Below are 19499 nucleotides of genomic sequence, written 5' to 3'. Positions count from 1 at the left end.
GAGGTCAGGCAGGATGAGAAAACTAGCTGTTTTGGTAATGGGTAGTGGAATATGGATTCAAGCATGAACGTGGACTAACAGGGTAGGAGCAAACATTTGGTAGGGGATTTGAAGAAGTAGATGCTTAATAAAGGCTCTGCTCACATGGGAGAGGCTGGGCAAGCTAATCTCTGCAGTACTTTGCAGGATTAAATTTCCTTAGAGACCGGCCGCACACCCAAAAGCTAAATGAATGCAGCAAACACATGCAGCAGTGCTGCATGACGAAGCAGATTATCGAAAGGGCCTGACTTAGGGAGAAACAGCACGGTGAGTAGAGGAACGCTGAAGAGGTGTACGAGTAGCCACTGTAACACTGTATAAACATCCGAAGATAGAAGATGTCCATCTGCGAATAAAGTTGAATATTACAAGCAAAGTTGATGTTTGGATGACTGTGCTGCTGGATAAGCGCAGTGGTTCCAAGCATATAGATGTATTTCAAGTAGTCTTTATATCACGTTTTGGCTCTGTACAGGTCCTTTTCTCAAATAAAATTATGTACGAGGGTTAACACAGCAAGGGTGGTTTAAATATTTTTAAAAAGTGCCTAAGTCTACTAAAATTTGCCCATTAGGGTATGGTGGAGGTGTGTTATTTAAAAAAAATAGTGATCATAAGAACCCGGTAAAAGAAAAGGGTAAAATCAATGCATTAAGTTACGTGTAAATATAAATGTGTGTAATACATAGCAGAGAAGGGATGTGCAATAAAAAAGAATATCTTTAAATTCAGTATTAGAAACATGTTTTGCATATCTTTGAGATTACATAAAAAAACAAGGGTAGTGAGTTTGAATTCAAGACTCCACTCAGCTTATTGTCCAAAGATCGCGCCAGCTGGCTGGGCTATTACGTGGAGCATATTTTCCTTTTGAATCTTTGATAGAGCACATTCAGTATTACAATAATTGTGTTTTAAAAAAGCAACAAAAAAAAACATATAAAGGTCCCTTTTAAAATAGTATGGTAAATGTACTTTACTTTGCATAGACTGCTGTTTATATTTTAAGAAAAAAATTAGAATACAACTCCAAAGTATAAAAAGCTAAATTGTAATTTGCAGAATGAAATAGCTAATTACAAACAATTGAATTTGGGTAAAGTAATAAGAACTAACTAGAGAAATACTATCACCTTGACAAAGTAGAATTAGTCTTAAACCCAGGAGAATAGCATTTCAGCTTTTATTACTATTGAGAAAAAGCTCCAAATTGGGAAAATGAATTAATCGTAAATGAAGTAATTAGTGCAAAAAAATGTTGTTTTAAAATCAATTTTTTTAAATTAAAGTTGATATTAACCTAATATGTCAAATAAATGAACTGTTGTCATTTCAATGTGCTAGACCTCAGTTAAAAGCTGGAAGACTTATCACAAATATAAATTCATATATAAATAAATAAATAATAATAATAATAATAATAATATGTTGACTTTCGAACATCATTTTAACAATATTAACCAGAGGAATAACAGAACTGCTAGCAATAGACTGTGATTAGGATGAAACAAAAGAAAAAACATGCTAGTTTTGTATAATCTTCCAGCCATCTTTTATAAAAACGAGAACTGTGTGAGAAAGTCATCAGCAAATATCAGCGTGAGCATACATATAAATAAAATTTGAGTACATGGAGTTTGGGGCTAATAGTAAAAGATAGGACCAGTTTCAGGGAGAAAGGGTAGATAGAGATGTACAGGTGCTTCTCACAAAATTAGAATATCATCAAAAAGTTAATTTATTTCAGTTCTTCAATACAAAAAGTGAAACTCATACTGTATATTATATAGAGTCATTACAAACGGAGTGATCTGTTTCAAGATGTGTTAGGTGTCAAGTTCCCACGGCTGCACAGGGAGAATCTCGAACCATGTCTGCTGCGGTCTCCCATCCTCCTCCAGTCGCAGTGGAGCCTGCTCAGCGGAGACATCGGTCCCAGGGTCTGGCTCAGGCTGATACTGGACGACTGGTTACTACTGCCCTTCCAGGCTCTGTCATTGTAGCCAGCAATGTTCAGCAGTGGGCAGGTCTTTCTGGGACTAAGTCCTGCTTTATCCATACTGAGCATGCCCACAGGATGACCTCCCATTGGACGTCTGGGGTCACATGCTCAGGTCCTGTAGCATCTCCTATTGAACCACCTGGAAGGTCCTTGTCTGCTACAGCTATAAAAGTTTTGCATGGCCACACGGCAATGCGTTAGTCTCAACCTACGTTTTGAGCCTTGCAACTGTGTGGTCATGTTTGCATGAGGTCAGGGTTGGCTGAAATAAGCCCCTAGAATACCGGCACCTCTGGTGAGGAGTTTTGTGTGCTATGCTGACTGCATGACCACAGTTTTGCTCTGTTTGGTAGCTGTGTTCCTCTGTGAGGTTAACAGGGCACAGCATTTCCCTATCCTAGTGATTCTGTGAAGTAACAGAGTTCGCTAATACTGACATATAGTGCCGCCAATTGTCAGTAGCAGGTTCCTCTCCAGCACGGTGGACCCTGGATTATTACATATATTTATACTCGGTGCATTCCGCCATCCCTAACAAGGTGTTTATTTCTGTTAATGTTGATGATTATGGCTTACAGCCGATGAAAACCCAAACATCTTATCTCAGTAAATAAGAATAATTAACAAAAACACATGCAAAGGCTTCCTAAGCATTTAAAAGGTCCCTTAATCTGTTTCACTTGGCTCCACAATCATGGGGAAGACTACTGACTTAACCTATGTCCAGAAGGCAGTCATTGACACACTCCACAAGGAGGGTAAGCCACAAAAGGTCATTGCTTGCTAAAGAAGTTGGCTGTTCACAGAGTGCTGTATCCAAGCATATTAATAGAAAGCTGAGTGGAAGGAAAAGGTGTGGTAGGAAAAGGTGAGCAAATATCCAGGATAACTGCAGCCTGGAAAGGATTGTTAAGAAAAGGCCATTAAAAAATTTGGAGGAGATTCACAAGGAGTGGACTGCTGCTGAAGTAATTGCTTCAAGAACCACCACACACAGACATATCCAGGACATGGGCTACAAATGTTGCATTCCTTGTATCAAGCTACTCTTGACCTATAAACACCAGAAGCATCTTACCGGGGCTAAGGAGAAAAAGAACTGGACAGTTGATCAGTCGTCCAATGTGTTGTTTTTAGATTAAAGTAAATTCTGAAGAGTGGAGAGGCACACAATCCAAGCTGAATGAGGTCTAGTATGAACTTTCCCCAATCAGTGATAGTTTGGGGAGCTATGTCTTCTGCTGGTGTAGGTCCACTGTGTTTTATCAAGACCAAAGTCTGCACAGTCATCTACTAGGAAAGTTTAGAGCATTTCATGCTTCTCTCTGCCGACAAGCTTTTTGAATTTCCAGCAGGACTTGACACCTGTCCACACTGCCAAAAGTACCAATACCTGGTTTAAAAACAAAATTATCTCTGTGCTTTACTCGCTTGACCTTAACCCCATAGACAATCTATGGATTCTCTGTGGGGTATTGTCAAGAGGAAGATGAGAGACACCAGACCCAACAGTGCAGACTTGCTGAAGGCTGTTATCAAAACAACCTGGGCTTTTATAACATATCGGCAGTGCCACAGGCTGATCGCCTGCATGCAGGGCCGGACTGGCCATCAGGCATTTCTGGCAAAAAAGCGCCGACTATGATGCCGGTTTAGTTCAATGCAATGATGGAGGTGAGAGCATCTGCTGACGCTCCCTCTCCCATCATTCCACGCTCTGCCTCTGACACTGCAGGTGTGCAATGACATCATATCATCGCGCACCTGCTGTGTGTCAGGCAGGCAGACTGCAGCAGCTGAGACCAGAGCCGGGAGCAGTGTGGACATGAGGAGAGGTGAGGAGAGTGTTTTTTTTTTAAATATATCAATGAGTGATAACTGGATTGTGGGGCTATGGGAGGGCTGTATTACATTCTATGGGGGGATTTATTACAATCTATGGGGGCTGGCTGCATTACATTCTATGGGGGCTGTGCTGCATTACATTCTATGGGGGCTGTGCTGCATTACATCCTATGGGGGCTGTGCTGCATTACATTCTATGGGGGGCTGGCTGCATTAAATTCTATGGGGGGCTGGCTGCATTACATTCTATGGGGGGCTGTGCTGCATTACATTCTATGGGGGCTGTGCTGCATTACATTCTATGGGGGATGTGCTGTATTACATTCTATGGGGGCTGGCTGCATTACATTCTATGGGGGGCTGACTGTTATGACCTGGTGGTTACGGAGAAGCACTGATATGACCTGGTGGGTAAAATGAGTCATGGGACAAGCTCTGAGGAGGTGGTAACTTTACTGACCGCAAACCCTACTCCTAACACCAACACTAGAAATAGCCGTGGGACGTTCCTAACTCTCCCTAGACGCCTCGTCACGGCCTAAGAACTAACTACCCCTTAAGATGAAAACAGAAAACTATCTTGCCTCAGAGAAATTCCCAAAAGGAAAGATAGCCCCCCACATGTATTGACTGTATTGACTGTGAGTAGAGAGGGAAATAACATACACAGAAATGAAATCAGATTTTAGCAAAGGAGGCCAATTCTAATCTAGATAGACAGAAAATAGGAAAGGATACTGTGCGGTCAGTATTAAAAACTACAAATCCACGCAGAGTTTACAAAAATGATCACCACACCGACTCACGGTGTGGAGGGGCAAATCTGCTTCCCCAGAGCTTCCAGCTAGCCTGAATATTTCATAATGACAAGCTGGACAAAAGAAACATAACTTAACTGAGCAGTAAGGTCCAAAGCAAATGGACAACCAAAGAACTAGCAAGATCTTATCTTATGCTGAAATGGACAGGCCATCAGAGAAATCCAAGTAGAGATCAGAATCCAACCCAGAGAACATTGGCAGCTGGCATGGACTACAGACCAGAGCCAAGTTAAATAGCAAGGCCAGTGGAGCCGATTAGTGAAAGCAGCTGCTGCAGAACCTCAAGGAGCAGCAGTTCCACTCGAAACCACCAGAGGGAGCCCAAGGGCAGAACTCACAAAAGTACCATTCATAACCACAGGAGGGAGCCCAAGAACGGAATTCACAACAGCTGACTGCATTACATTCTATGAGGGGCTGGCTGCATTTCATTTTATGGGGGTCTGACTGCATTACATTCTATGCTGGCTGGCTGCATTACATTCTATGGGGGCTGGCTGCATTACATTCTATGGGGGATGGCTGCATTATATTCTATGGGGGCTGTGCTGCATTACATTCTATGGGGGCTGGCTGCATTACATTCTATGCGGGCTGGCTGCATTACATTCTATGGGGGCTGGCTGCATTACATTCTATGGGGGCTGGCTGCATTACATTCTATGGGGGCTGGCTGCATTACAATCTATGGGGGCTGGCTGCATTACATTCTATGGGGCAGGGCTGTATTACATTCCATGAGGGGCTATATTACATTCTATGGGGGGCTGTATTACATTCTATGGGGGCTACATTATATTCTATGGGGGCTGTATTATATTCTATGGGGAGGTGGGCTGTATTACATTCTATGGGGGCTGTATTACATTCTATGGGGTGCTGAATTATATTCTATGGAGGGGCTACATTATATTCTATGGGGGGCTGCATTATGCTCTATGAGGGGGCTACCATATATTATATATGCAGGGGCTACATTATACTATATGAGGGGGCTGCATTATATTCTCTGGGGGCTTACATTACACTCAGGGGGCTACAATATATTCTGTGGGGTGGCTGCATTATACTCTGGGGTGGCATCATTATACTACATGTGGGCTGCATTATACTATATCGAGGACGATGGGGAATACATTATACTACATGAAGAACTATGGGGTGCATTATACTATGGGAAGTGAATTGTACTACATGGTTGACAAATGGCATTAAACTATATGGAGCACTATGAGGAATGTATTATATTATTTGAAGGACTGAGGAGTGTATTTTACTATAAGGAGGACTGTGGCAGTACATTATACTATATGGAGGACTGAGGAGTGTATTATATTATATGGAGGATTATGAGGAGTGTATTATACTATATGGAGGACTGAGGAGTGTATTATACTATATGAAGGACTGAGGAGTGCATTATACTATATGGAGGACTGAGGAGTGTATTATACTATATGGAGGACTGAGGTGCACATTATAATATATGGAGGACTATGGGATGTATTATACTAATCAAGCAAAATGCTGCCTATTCATCGAGTGATTGGATTGTTTATGTGGGAACAGAAATCCTTGTTCTCAGCAGCACATCGACGGTGTAAACTGTAGATGTGCTGCTGATAACATGATACTGTATGGGGACAGATTGATCTAATTGTGATTGTTCTGTTCCCTTCATTCTTTCTCAGTGGGTGTATGGAGGCTGGGAAACAAGTGAACAACTTCAGTATTGTCGATCACACTCGTTTAGCGGCCTGAGATTAGCGCATGTAAATACAGCAGAAATGCTCCGCAGGGAGACCACCTGGTGTAAGTAATGGAGAGGTGTCCGTCAGACATCCCCACTACTAGCCCAGTCCTGGAGAGACCCAGTGACTCTGAAGAGTGGTGACGGTAGTAACAATACTGCTCTTCACAGTCGCCGAGCTCAGCGCTAGACCCGGAATATCTGAAGAGCGGTGACGTTACTGCATCACCGCTTTTCAGAGTCACCGGGTCTTATGCTGTGCAGTTGAACCAAAAGTGGCTGTATGCAAACTTTATGGAGCATCAGAATGAGGTTCCATAGCCTTTGGGCATCTCAATGCCTTCATTATCTATGAGATCCAGTTATGTAGGTAAAGTAGCGGCTTTTCTTGGTACTGCAATTAAAAGCCATAAATAGGACTGAGCTGTAATGCTGGATACAGCTGTAATTATATGTTATACAGTATAGTCGTGTTACACTTTCCTCACTTATTGTAACCTACAAGTGTACAAAGATAATATACAGTCACCATGTGTCAAGTGGGCCTGTGTACCTTCAAATGCCAGGGCTGAATTTTAGTCCCAGTCCGGCCCTGCCTGCATGCCATGCCGCATTGATGCAGTAATTGATGCAAAAGGAACTCCGACCAAGTATTGAGTACATTTACTGAACATACATTTCAGTAGGACAACATTTCAGATTTTAAAATAATTTTTCAAGCTGGTGTTACAAAGTATTCTAATATACTGAGATAATGACTTTTGAGTTTTCATTGGCTGTAAGCCATAATCATCAACATTAAGAAAAATAAACACTTGAAAAAGATCACTCTGTTTGTAATGACTCTATATAATACTGTATATGAGGTTCACTCTTTGTATTGATGAAGTGAAATAAATTAACTTTATATATATACAGTACAGACCAAAAGTTTGGACACACCTCCTCATTTGAAGATTTTTATGTATTTTCAAGACATGAAAATTGTAAATTCACACTGAACACATCAAAACTATGAATTAACACATGTGGAATTACATACTTAACAAAAAAGTGTGAAACAACTGAAAATATGTCTTATATTCTAGGTTCTTCAAAGTAGCCACCTTTTGCTTTGATGACTGCCTTGCACACTCTTGGCATCCTCTTGATGAGCTTCAAGAGGTAGTCACCGGAAATGGTCTTCCAACAATCTTGAAGGTGTTCCCAGAGATGCTTAGCACTTGTTGGCCCTTTTGCCTTCACTCTGTGATCCATCTCACCCCAAACCATCTCGATTGGGTTCAGATGTGGTGACTGTGGAGGCCACATCATCTGGTGTAGCACCCCATCACTCTCCTTCTTGGTCAAATAGCCCTTACACAGCCTGGAGGTGTGTTTGGGGTTATTGCCCTGTTGAAAAATAAATGATGGTCCAACTACACGCAAACAGGATGGAATAGCATGCCGCTGCAAGATGCTGTGGTAGTCATGCTTGTTTAGTATGCCTTCAATTTTGAATAAATCCCCAACAGTGTCACCAGCAAAGCACCCCTACACATCACACCTCCTCCTCCATGCTTCACGGTGGGAACCAGGCATGTAGAGTCCGTCTGTTCGCCTTTTCTGCGTCGCACAAAGACATGGTGGTTGGAACCAAAGATCTCAAATTTGGACTCATCAGACCAAAGCACAGATTTCCACTGGTCTAATGTACATTCCTTGTGTTCTTTAGCCCAAACAAGTCTCTTCTTCTTGTTGTCTGTCCTTAGCAGTGGTTTCCTAGCAGCTATTTTACCATGAAGGCCTGCTGCGCAAAGTGTCCTCTTAACAGTTGATGTAGAGATGTGTCTGCTGCTAGAACTCTGTGTGGCATTGACCTGGTCTGTAATCTAAGCTGCTGTTAATCTACGATTTCTGAGGCTGGTGACTCGGATAAACTTATCCTCAGAAGCAGAGGTGACTCTTGGTCTTCCTTTCCTGGGGCGGTCCTCATGTGAGCCAGTTTCTTTGTAGCGCTTGATGGTTTTTGCAACTGCTCTTGGGGACACTTTCAAAGTTTTCCCAGTTTTTTGGACTCACTGCCCTTAATTTTTGAAAGTAACGATGGCCACTCATTTTTCTTTAATTAGCTGCTTTTTTCTTGTCATAATACAAATTCTAAGTCTATTCAGAAGGACTATCAGCTGTGTATCCACCAGACTTCTGCTCAACACAACTGAAGGTCCCATCTCCATTTATAAGGCAATAAATCCCACTTATTAAACCTGACAGGGCACACCTGTGAAGTGAAAACCATTCCCGGTGACTACCTATTGAAGCTCATCAAGAGAAGGCCAAGAGTGTGCAAATCAGTCATCAAAGCAAAAGGTGGCTACTTTGAAGAACCTAGAATATAAGACATATTTTCAGTTGTTTCACACTTTTTTGTTCAGTATATAATTCCACATGTGTTAATTCATAGTTTTGATGCCTTCAGTGTGAAGTTACAATTTTCATAGTCATGAAAATACAGAAAAGTCTTTAAATGAGAAGGTGTGTACAAACTTTCGGTCTGTACTGTATATATATATATATATATATATATATATATATATATATATATATATATATACACACATATATATATGTAAATATCCCACTGGGGTAAATTTTTTTCAGCACTTGCACATATTCCATCAGCTTTACCAATGTAGGATTCCCACTCTTTGCAAATGGTAAAAAAAGTTTTTTGAGGCCCTCCTCTATGTCTCTTCCTGAGACTTTCTCAGGATTTCCCTGTTATTTTTATAACACATTAAACGTAATGCATTCGCTTTACTTTGGAGGTAGAAATGGGCCCCTTTACCTATTGGACCTCTGTACACCAATAATATGTCCACCCTCAAGTGGAGTTTTCCCACTGATCTTCACTGCTTGACTGCAGAAGCTGAGCAGCAGTACTCAATGCCAGAAAGCAGCCGCAAAAGAAAACAAGACTTTAAGGTATATAAAACAAATCCCATGAACCCAGTGTTTTGTTACCCCTCTGTAGAATATGAGATATAGTTATTCAGAAATTAGAGTCAGTTCATAGGTAGGCAACTACATTATTATAAGGGATGGAAGATTTTTCATATGATGAGAGGTTGGAAATGTTTGGCTTGTTTAGCTTAGAAAACGTATGTCTCGGAGGAGATCTCATTTAAATGTATAAACACATGTATGCTCAATAAAAAGGACTGGCATATGACGTATTCCTTCCAAAGACCTTACAAAAGAGTAAGGAGCACTTATTATGGGTGGAAGAAAGGTGATTCCGGCAGCTAAATAGGAAAGGGTTCTTTACCGTTTGAGAAGTCAGAATATGGAATGCTCTACCACAAGATGTAGCAAGTTCAAACACTATAAAAGCTTTTAACCCCTTTCTGACCTCGGACAGGATAGTACGTCCGAGGTCAGATCCCCTGCTTTGATGTGGGCTCCGGCGGTGTTTTGAACAGCTGACATGTGCGCACAATAGCAGTGAGTGGAATCGTGATCCACCCACCGCTATTAACTAGTTAAATGCCACTGACAGAGGCATTTAACTACCGCTTCTGGCTGCGAGCCCGGAAATGCCCGCATCGCCGACCTCGTCACATGATCGGGGGTCAACGATGTGTTGGCATAGTAACCAGAGGTCTTCTTGAGACGCTCATAGCCAGCCTGCAATTCAGCTACATAAGAGCGATCTGATGATCGCTACTATGTAGCAGAACCAATCAGGCTATGCCTGTTATGAACTGATGGCCTAGGAGCAGCATGGACGAGCTCTGGAGTAGGTGGCCTCTATACTGACCGCAGACCCTGAACTTAACACATCAACTAGAAGTAGCCGTGGGATGTTCCTGTCACTCCCTAGACACCTCGTCACGGCCGGAGGACTAATTACACCTAAAGGAAGAAACAGGAATACTATCTTGCCTCAGAGAAAATTCCCAAAGGAAAGGCAGCCCCCCACAAATATTGACTGTGAGAGGAGAGGGAAATTACAAACACAGACTGAAAACAGAATTTAGCAAAGGAGGCCACGCTACCTAGAAAGAAAAGACAGGAAAGAGTACTGTGCGGTCAATATAAAAAATACTACAAAATCCACCACAGAGAATACAAAAATCTCCACACCTAACTAAAGGCATGGAGGGTAACTCTGTGACTCCAGAGCTACCAACTTGGCTGAGTAAATCTTAACACAGACAAAGCTGGACAAGAAAAAACATAGCAATTCACAGAACTATTAAGTCCACCGCATGTGGACTGCAAAAACAGAGCCAGGACTTATCTTTGATGATTTGGACAATCCAGAAGGAGAAACCAAGCAGAGATGTGGATCCCTAGAAAACAATGGACAACTGGCACTCAATAAAGGAAGGAGCCAGACTAAATAGCCCCGTCCAAAGTGGAAGCAGCTGATGACTGTTGTGAAGGACAAACAGCAGCACTACCGTTTATAACCACCGGAGGGAGCCTAAGAGCAGAACCCACAACAGAATTCACAACATATGCCATCTTCTAGCCTCCCATGGAGGCTATTAAAGCATGGTAAAAGTAAACAAAAAATGTTTAAAAAAATATGAAATAAATAAAAAAATATGAAAGTTTAAATCACCCCCCTTTCGCCCCATTCAAAATAAAACAATAAAAAAATCAAACATACACATATTTGGTATCACCGCGTTCAGAATTGCCCAATCTATCAATAAAAAAAAGGATTGACCTGATCGCTAAACAGCGTAGCTAGAAAAAAAATTAAAACGCCAAACTTACTTTTTTATGGTTGCCGTGACATTTCATTAAAATGCAATAACAGGTGATCAAAAGAACATATCTGAAACAAAATGGTATCACTAAAAACATCAGCTCAGCACGCAAAAAATAAGTGCTCACTCGACCCCAGATCACGAAAAATGGAGACGCTACGAGTATAGGAAAATGGCGCAATTTTTTTTTCTTTTTAGCAAAGTTTTGAATTTTTTTTCACCACTTAGATAAAAAATAGCCTAGACATGTTTGGTGTCTATGAACTCATAATGACCTGGATAATCATAATGGCAATGTCAATTTTAGCATTTAGTGAACCTAGCAAAAAAGCCAAACAAAAAACACACATAGGATTGCACTTTTTTGCAATTTCACCGCACTTGGAATTTTTTTTCCCATTTTCTAGTACATGACATGGTAAAACCAATGATGTCGTTCAAAAGTACAACTTTTCCCACAGAAAATAAGCCCTCACGTGGCCATATTGACAGAAAAGTAAAAAAGTTATGGCTCTGGGAACGAGGGGAGCGAAAAACGAAAAACGGAAAATCCCAAGGTCATGAAGGGGTTAAAAAAGGTCTGAATGAAGTCCTCAGTGCACATAATATTGTGGGTTAAAGTTAATTTAGTGAAAAAATTTTTTTTTTTTGGAGAAAGATTGAGCTTGATGGATCTGAGCCTTTTTGAACCTATGTAACTATATAAACCTAAAACTCTACTTAAATATGATGCTATTGATATTACATAAAACAAAACCTTATATTGCCAAGAAGCAAAGAAAAAAAAGAACTTTTGGCTGCTGAAAAGCAGAGGCAAAAAATAAAAAATAAAATCACTGTTCATTAAGGTGTTTAGAATGTCAAATCATTACTGAGGTATTATAGCATCGTATGAGTACAACCCCTGGCAAAAATTATGGAATCACCGGCCTTGGAGGATGTTCATTCAGTTGTCTAATTTTGTAGAACAAAAGCAGATCACAGACATGGCACAAAACTAAAGTAATTTCAAATGGCAACTTTTTGGCTTTAGGAAACACTAAAAGAAATCAAGAACAAAAAATGTGGTAGTCAGTAATGGTTACTTTTTTTAACCTAGCATAAGGAAAAAATTATGGAATCACTCAGTTATGGATTATGGAATCATGAAAAACAAACAAACATAACTAGTATTTTGTTGCACCACCTCTGGCTTTTATTACAGCTTGCAGTCTCTGAGGCATGGACTTAATGAGTGTCAAACAGTACTCTTCATCAATCTGTTTCCAACTTTCTCTGATTGCTGTTGCCCAGTCAGCTTTGCAGGTTGGAGCCTTGTAATGGACAATTTTCTTCAACTTCCACCAAAGATTTTCAATTGGATTGAGATCCGGACTTTTTGCAGGCCATGACATTGTTATGACCTGGTGGGTACGGAGCGGTACTGAGATGACCTGGTGGGCAAAACCAATCATGGACTCGCTACGGAGCAGCACTGAAATGACCTGGTGGGTAAAACAAAAATAGGACTAGCTCTGAGGAGGTGGTAATTTTACTGACCGCAATCCCTACTCCTAACACCAACACTAGAAATAGCCGTGGAGCGTACCTAACTCTGCCTAGACGCCTCTACACAGCCTAAGAACTAGCTACCCCTAAAGATGGAAACGGAAAGCTTTCTCGCCTCAGAGAAACCCCCAAAGGAAGATAGCCCCCCACAAATATTGACGGTGAGTGGAGAGGGAAATGACAAACTCAGAAATGAAACTAGATTTTTTAGCAAAGGAGGCCAGTACTATCTAAATAGACAGAGATAGAAAAGGTTGCTGTGCGGTCAGTATAAAAACTAAAAGTCCACGCAGAATTTACAAAAATAACCACCACACCGACTCACGGTGTGGAGGGGCAAATCTGCAACCCCAGAGCTTCCAACTAGCCGGAATATTTCATAATGACAAGCTGGACAAAAGAGACATAAATTGAACTGAACAGAAGGTCATAAGCAGGGAAACACCCAAAAAGTAGCAGACTTATCTTAAGCTGAAAATGGACTGGCCAACAGAGAACTTCCAGGAAAGGACTGAATCCACAGGAAATACATTGACAGCTGGCATCCACTAAAGCCAAAAGCCCAGTTAAATAACAAGGCAGGAAACCGATTAGTGCACGCAGCTGCTAAGTTCCACTTGAAACCACCAGAGGGAGCCCAAGAGCAGAACTCCCAAAAATACCATTCGGAACCACAGGATGGAGCCCAAGAACGGAATTCACAACAGACATTGACCTTATGTGTTTTTTTTCAAGGAATGTTTTCACAGTTTTTGCTCTATGGCAGGATGCATTATCATCTTGAAAAATGATTTAATCATCCCCAAACATCCTTTCAATTGATTGGGATAAGAAAAGTGTCCAAAATATCAACATAAACTTGTAAATTTATTGAAGATGTAATGACAGCTATCTCCCCAGTGCCTTTACCTGACATGCATTCCCATATCATCAATGACTGTGGAAATTTGCATGTTCTCTTCAGGCAGTCATCTTTATAAATCTAATTGGAACGGCACCAAACAAAAGTTCCAGCATCATCACCATGCCCAAAGGAGATTCGTGATTCATCACTGAATATGACTTTCATCCAGTCATCCACAGTCCATGATTGCTTTTCCTTAGCCAATTACAACCTTGTTTTTTTATGTTTAGGTGTTAATGATGGCTTTTGATTAGCTTTTTTGTATGTAAATCCCATTTCCTTTAGGTGGTTTCTTATAGTTTGGTCACAGACGTTGACTCCAGTTTCCACCCATTCGTTCCTCATTTGTTTTGTTGTGCATTTCCAGTTTTGGAGACATATTGCTTTAAGTTTCTGGTATTGACGCTTTGATGTCATCCTTGGTCTTCCAGTATGTTTGCCTTTAACAACCTTCCCATGTTGTTTGTATTTGGTCCAGATTTTAGACACAGCTGACTGTGAACAACCAACATCTTTTGCAACATTGCGTGATAATTTACCCTCTTTTAAGAGTTTGATAATCCTCTCCTTTGTTTCAATTGATATCTCTCGTGTTGGAGCCATGATTCATATAAGTCCACTTGGTGGACAGCTCTCCAAGGTGTGATCACTCCTTTTTAGATGCAGGCTAACGAGCAGATCTAGTTTGATGCAGGTGTTAGTTTTGGGTATGATAATTTCCAGGGTGATTCCATAACTTTTTCCTCAGAATTGAGTGATTCCATGATTTTCCCTATGCTTGGTTAAAAAAAGTAACCGTTACAGACTACCACATTTTTTGTTCTTGATTTCTTTTAATGTTTCTTAAAGCCAGAAAGTTGCCATTGGAAATGACTTTAGTTTTGTGCCATGTCTTTAATCTGCTTTTTTTCTACAAAATTAAACAACTGAATGAACATCCTCCAAGGCCGGTGATTCCATAATGTTTTCCAGGGGTTGTATTTCAAAAACTATGATTTGAGATTTTAATGACCTCTGCAATGTCAAGCATATTAGTTTTATTAGTTTATACATTGTAGTTTTCCTACTAATTATATGGTTTATAAGCTAAATTATTTCACTCATCTATTTGTGTGACAGGTATGGCACTTATACTTCTTAATGATAATGAGCTCCTATTGAAACATCAATATGTCAAGCTGTCTGACATTTTCTTGCACCTGGTTTAGTAACGTTGCATATTTTTTACTGTAAAAAACCTAAAGATATGAACTGGGATAAAAACTGGTATGCATGCAGCATGTAAGCACACATTCACTCTGGCCAGTGAGCAGAAAAGTAACAAACACAGAAACATAATGATTGAATACCCTGCAGAAAATAATTAAAAAGCAATTGTGCATGTAAATAATACAGGGTACTTAGTTATCGGGTTTTTTGATAAAAAATGCAAAAGTCATCCCACCACTTCACGGTGACCCTAATTGGGACAGTCCTAACTCTGATATTAAAAACCTTACCGTTTGTCAATTGACATGCATGTGGATAAGGGCTGAAAACGACTGGGCCCGGCTAGTAGACGCACAGCCATGGGGAACCACATCGATATAATATCCAGCTCAAAGAAAAGGCAGGACGCACCTTTATATGCACATGATGCATACAGACTGAAAAAAACCCTAAAGATATGAACTGGGATATAAACTGGTGTGCACACTGCATGTAAGCGTTCTGGCCACTGAGCAGAAAAAAACGAAGACAGAATAATTTTCTTACCTGTAGTAAATAAAAAGCAATATTGCATGAAAATAATATAGGGTCCTTAGTTAAAATATTTTATATCAGGTTATAGTTAATTTGGTAATAAAATGTATAGCCTGCGTAACTAAGTAACCCTAAAACACTACTTAAATGTAATGCTATATATCTTGCATAAAACTAAGCCTCATATAGCCAAGCAAAGAAAAAAAACAAAACAATTTTATGGCTGCTGAAAAGCAGAGAGGCAAAAAATAAAATCGCTGTTCTTTAAGGTGTTAAGAATGTTGAATCAATACTGAGGTATTTATAGCATCATATGAGTATTTTGAAAACTATGATTTTTAAATTTTTAATGACCTCTGCAATGTCAAGCAAATTAGTTTTATTAGTTTATACATTATAGTTTTCCTAATAAGTCTATGGTTTATAACCTAAATTATTTCACTCATCTATTTGTGTGGCAGGTATAGCACTTATACTTCTTAATGATAATGAGCTCATACTGAGACATTAGTCAAGCTGTCTGACCTTTTCTTGCTCCTGGTCTAGTAATGCTGCATATTTTTTACTGTGGCTCCAGTTCGATTTGTCCTTCAATGTTGGAATTCTGCTTAACAAATCATTAATCTGCATGCATGTTCGTGTATATTTATAATGAAAAGCATGATTTTTTATTGTTCAATGGCCACTGTAATTTGCACAAATTTTACATAAACTTTGTATTATTTATTAATTGATAACTATGCCTATTTCTTCTCTTAGACAATTTTACTACACTTTCTTACCTCTTTAGCTCATCATTCACTCAGAAATACATCTGAAATTCATATTGCCCATTCAATAATGTATTACATTACTGTTGTCTATTGAAATCTATGGGGGGGGGGGGGGGATGGGGCAGATTGTGCTGCAACTTTCTTGTAAATTCTCACCTCAGATCTGGATTTACAGCTACAGTGGGTATGAAAAGTATTCAGACCCCTTTTTCATTTTTCACTCTTTCATCGTAGCCATTTGGTAACTTCAAAAAAGTTCATTTTTTTCTCATTTTTACACTCTGCACCCCATCTTGACTGAAAAAAGACAAATGTAAAAATGTTTGCAAATGTAATAAAAAAGAAAAACTGAAATATCACAAGGTCATAAGTATTCAGACCCTTTGCTCAGTATTGAGTAGAAGCACCCTTTTGAGCTAGTACAGCCATGAATCTTCACATTTCAAGACACTCAAGGCCACAGGTACCAAAACAACCCCAAAATATGTTTGATCCTCCACCATACTTGACTAGAACTACTCTGTTCTTTTATTTGTAGACCTCATTCCATTTACACTAAACAGTTGAATTATGTGCTTTACCAAAAAACTCTATCTTTGTCTAACCTGTCCACAAGACACCTGCTGATCCTCTAACAATAGAAATGGCTGTATGTTGGCCTTCTACAAATAGAGGTGGCCTGCTGATGGCCCTGCAAAAAAAAATCATGTCTCTCGCACTACATGGCCAGGTTAGGTATTAAAATGATAAAATTACATTTTGTGTGGAATGTTTTTTTCCACCAGATAGGAAGGTGTGGAGGAGCATTATTTTTTTCTTATTTATTTTGCTTTATATAGAATTCATTATTCTGGGAAGAATGTTTCTTAACATTTTTTTCCAGTCAAATCCATTTTAAGTGCTGTTTTGAATTTTTTTTGTCAGTCCATAAAAGTGGCATAATATTCTGACAACATTGTTCCCGGCAGAGACCTGAGATTCAGAGATGCTTCCAGGGGGTTTCACCATGCTGTTCCCATGCCATTTCAACACTGTTTGCATAATTTGCAGCAATTTTTAGACCCCCTCCAGACCTCTGGGGGAGCCACCAGAAAAATACTCGAGTTTCCTATTGACTTCCATTATACTTGTTACTTGGGTCGAATACCCGAGCATTGCAATTTGCTCAACTCTAATAACAAGTATTTTAGTGCTTGGTGATCACCGATTACTACATCTTATGGTAGAACATTACAGTCTCATTATGTAGTAATTAATATGTTATTTTATTATGTGAAATTATTTTATTGACTGATTATTTGAGCACATTACTTTATTTTGTATAATATTTTCCTTTCTTTTGCTGAATTTGCACATATTTATTAAAGTCACTGTGTTGTTACTGAATTTACTGATTAGACAAAAGAAAATGTAATTGAGTGGAATTGAATTTTACTTAAGTTTTACAAAAATCCACATTTGCCAAAATGCGGGGTTTTTTTCTGATTTGCTTCCATGTGGATTCAGCTAAATGCCATTTTGTCAAACTGTGAAGGGCTAGCAAAAGGTTAAAAATGAATAAAATACTTATATTCATCTTATCGTTCAACTCTCTGGCCCCTCCGCTGTCTTGCATCCTCTAACTGGTCATCATTAGTGTTGAGCAATACCGTCCGATACTTGAAAGTATCGGTATCGGAAAGTATCGGCCGATACCGGCAAAGTATCGGATCTAATCCAATACCGATACCCGATACCAATACAAGTCAATGGGACTCAAGTATCGGACAGTATCCCTGATGGTTCCCAGGGTCTGAAGGAGAGGAAACTCTCCTTCAGGCCCTGGGATCCATATTACTGTGTAAAATAAAGAATTAAAATAAAAAATATTGCTATACTCACCTCTCCGACGCAGCCTGCACCTTACCGAGGGAAGTGGCAGCCTTCTTTGCTTAAAATGCGCGCGTTTACTGCCTTCCGTGACGTCATGGCTTGTGATTGGTCGCGTGCCGCCCATGTGACCGCGACGCGACCAATCACAACAAGCCGTGACGTAATTTTCAGGTCCTGAATGCCTAATTCTAGGCATTCAGGATTTGAAAATTACGTCACGGCTTGTGATTGGTCGCGTCGCGGTCACATGGGCGGCACGCGACCAATCAGAAGCCGTGACATCACGGAAGGCAGTAAACGCGCGCATTTTAAGCAAAGAAGGCTGCCGGTTCCCTTGGTGAGGTGCAGGCTGCGTCGGAGAGGTGAGTATAGCAATATTTTTTATTTTAATTCTTTATTTTACACATTGCTATTAATCCCGATACCGATTCCCAATATCACAAAAGTATCGGATCTCGTTATCGGAATTCCGATACCTGCAAGTATCGGCCGATACCCGATACTTGCGGTATCGGAATGCTCAACACTAGTCATCATAGCATAGTCTTACTTTCGTTCTGAGGTCTAAAATTCTGGTCCTAGTCATACAAGGCCAGGACAGTTCTACGAATTCTTTCATAAGGAAGAAATATCACGCCTTGCGCCGTGACCTTACGTATTCGCACACATAAACATTCCAGGCCTCAGCTGAACCAAAAGTTCCAACTTAGGCTGAAAAAGTAAAGATTTCAGTGCTTGCGATGTTGATAAAAGATTCAATTAAGAGCGGAGAAGCTGGAGGGGTGAGTAATAAGTTGAGTATTTGTGCTTTTTTATGTTTTACATATTACATTTTATAACTTAGCAGCAAATTGAATTTCAAAGATAATCTTTGCAATTTGGTGAATTAGAATTTTGCCAGATCCACTCATCTCTATTACTGTTTTTTGCATTAACGATTTTCCATATCTATTAGAACCTACGGTAGAAACACACATATTTCAAATATGCAACATATTCCATCGACTATAGTATATTAATTATATGAAACTCCTAAAAAAATACATATTTTGATTTATGCCTGCCTATATTTTAAGTACAGGTCTCCACCCCCTGCACCATCCCATCTATTTTTCACTTTCTTCTAGTATAGGGCTTCTAAAGCCTTTTCTACTGGTGTCATAAACAAAATTATATCAGTGTCTTATGATCTATAGAGGCAACAAATTCTAAAATTGTTATTATTTTTTACATTACATTTTTTTCTTCTGAACCTACAGAATGAGTCAGTAATTGCTAAGCTAGAAATTGCTGCAGCAATTGAAAATAAAGAACTGTCCAGAATATCACTTCTTTTGAAAGCTACCCTCTCAGCTGTGCCTAAACTATGGGATATCTCTCTGCTGAGAACAGCCTCACAGTTTGAGAAGTACTATTCTAGTAGAAGTATATCCAATGTA

Source organism: Ranitomeya variabilis, chromosome 6 (assembly GCF_051348905.1).
Source record: "Ranitomeya variabilis isolate aRanVar5 chromosome 6, aRanVar5.hap1, whole genome shotgun sequence".
NCBI classification, from domain to species: domain Eukaryota; kingdom Metazoa; phylum Chordata; class Amphibia; order Anura; family Dendrobatidae; genus Ranitomeya; species Ranitomeya variabilis.
Note: the sequence above shows the minus strand (reverse complement) of the source record.